We start from the raw sequence: 2,762 nt of genomic DNA, 5'->3' as shown, positions 1-2,762 counted from the left end.
CATGCTTTCCCATGCCAGCATATACACGCGGGGAGTCACTTGGTCAGGTGGCGAACCCTTTTAGGAGAGCGCATGCGCCACCCTGCAATCTCGGCGGCGGCGGGCATGTAGCGAACGTCGCTGACGACGGACCTCGGCTAAAGTTTATGAGTGGCCCCCGAACGGCGGCCTGTCCTGTTGTTCCGTCGCGTGCACTTTCGCGCAGAAACAAATTGGCCGCGTATCTGCTCCTTTCTTCGCAAATGTTGACAAAACACAATAGTCTTCGAGAACATTCGCCAAGTAAATTCCTCCCTTCACTTTCCCGCTTAACTCTCATGTTGTCCCTCCTGAGTTGCGCTCCTCCCAAGATAAACACGCTAAAAGTTTGCTCGAGTCAACTTAAATTTGCCGCGTTTCACTGCTTTAGGCCGGGTGGCTCGATGCCAGCTCTGCCGTACGGCGGAGACGCGCCTGAATCGAGGCGCCCTACTTCAACGTTTATAGGACAGCGTTACCCTAATCCACGTGCGTTCCAAGCATAACTTGGAACCTATCTAGTCGAACCATTCGCAACTGTTGCCGCTTGAATTGTTAAAATGCCGCCAGAAGCTACGGTGGCGCGGGTGAAAGCAGGCGAGAGTGTGAATTTTTTTCTACAATAGATGTAGTATTTCATTACGCTAAAATCGAGCATCTATAAATTTGTTTACAGAAACCCTGTAAATATCCCTTGTGTAATAATTTTCTGTCCTTTATGTGCTTAATGTATTGCCCTTGTTCAACAATGTTGGTTAGTATGAACATATAAACTGACCTTAGAAGTTTCTATTTGGCTGTGAGCATATAAGACTATTGCGCAGACTTCGTTTCACTTTGGCCGGTTGGCTGAATCGAGTCACAGAGAGAGAGAGAGAGAGAGAGAGAGAGAGAGAGAGAGAGAGAGAGAGAGAGAGAGAGAGAGAGAGAGAGAGAGAGAGAGAGAGAGAGAGAGAGAGAGAGAGAGAGAGAGAGAGATCACCTTATTGAGCCTTAACCGGGTTCACGGGAGGGGTGTGGCCGTCGGTTTGAGGCCGGCGGCGCCGTTGTCCGCGCGGGTGTATTTGGACCCCTGGGTCCGAGCTGCTCAGCGCTCCCTCCCACTGCAGGTCATTAATTATGGAGGCAAAGGGATCTTGAGGGCCGGCCCACATAGAGTGGACGAGTGTGGCTAGGTCCCCACGGTGTGGAAAGCTTGGCGCGGGGAATTGCGAGGGGTGAATGCGATGCAGCAGTGCTCGGCAGGCCAAAGAGTTTTTCGCAGGAGTCGCCATAAGCGCTCCTTATTGTTGGTTAGCTCGGTGGGCTGAGGGTAGCGACGGCGAGAGAGGTGGTAATGCATAGTTATATCGTTGTACGTGGTTAACTGATCCCTGGCTGACCTGGCGCCATGGTATGGGACGAGACTGGCACCAGCACGGATGATAAATCCTCGTGCTGCATTGTGCACTGCCTCATTGCCCCCCAAACCAGTGTGCGCCTAGGTACAGACGTGGTCTGCCAGGGAGGACGAGGGACTTCGAAGGAGAATTTTGGACGCCATGAATGAAATGTACCCGCGGGCGAAGTTTTGGATGGCCGTTTTCGAATCGGTGATTATAATTGTAGGTGTCGGCCGGGTTGTTAGTGCGAGCGCTATTGCCGCATCCTCTGCGCTGCAGGGGTGCTTGTAAGGATGGTTAGGGAGTTAACAGGGGCTAATTCGGGCTATTAATTACGGCGAGGGCAAACGCGTCGTGATGGCGGTATTCTGCCGCATAAACGTACATAATGTCAGGTTTGATGGGAAATGTTTTGGCCAGCGCCCTTGCCCGTTGCTCCCTTATAGCTCTGTGGTAGATCGGGTGCATGTTCCTCGGAAGAGGGCGGACGCGGAGGCAGTCGCGGATAGGAATAGCCGGTTCAGAACAGACTGGGGCCCTGATACCAAGGCGGACCAGTATATGCTGCCCAGTGGACATGTGTTTTCAATGAATTCCTCGCTACCACCAGTGACCCATAACGTTATATCATCCGCATATAAGCGTAAATAAAGTTGCTGAATCATTTAAAGCTTCTTTGAGATGTTGAGGAGCGCCAAATTAAATAGTAGAGGCGAAAGAACGGCCCCTTGTAGAGTTCATATCGAAGAGAGAGTTCGCACGTCAGATTGAATGTCCCATATTTAAACGAACGCTGTACGCGCCGGTGGGTAAGTTCCGCACTTACAGTAATCCCTCGTTATAACTAAGTCAGTGGGACGGCGGAAAATTTCGTTATAAGCAGTATTTTGTTATAGGCGACCTCCCTAGAAAAGCTAAGCCAGTTGAGCTTTAATTACGTCATAGCTTCGAGGAATCAAATCACAATGTGTTCAGGGAAGCAAAACTTTATTCAGGTGTAAAAAAACCAGTGAGCTTTGGCTGTTTCAAGTTGTTAACGGGCGCGAGCAACCGCTGCTCCCATTTCTCCAAGCAATACATGAGGCTGGGGTCGCCGTCCACTAATAGTGGCAGCTGCAGTGGCCTTTTAATGAGGGGGCGTGCGGGTGTCACGAAACCCTACCAGAACTTTGCGCTGGAGGACCCCGCAAATGCCTTGGCTCAAAACTGAGGTCGTCTTTCTTCAGCTAAAAAAACAATAAGCACTCCTTGTGCCTACAAAACGCAATCATGAAAACTGACCGGTTTTGCACTAGGCGCTTTGCATGATCACTGTATAATTTCCCCCTGGGTGTGCAGCCGTAAAATTTGCAACACTGGAGC

Source organism: Haemaphysalis longicornis, unplaced genomic scaffold (genome assembly GCF_048455015.1).
Source record: "Haemaphysalis longicornis isolate Haplotype H1 unplaced genomic scaffold, Haemaphysalis longicornis Haplotype H1 scaffold_132, whole genome shotgun sequence".
Lineage (NCBI taxonomy): Eukaryota > Metazoa > Arthropoda > Arachnida > Ixodida > Ixodidae > Haemaphysalis > Haemaphysalis longicornis.
Note: the sequence above shows the minus strand (reverse complement) of the source record.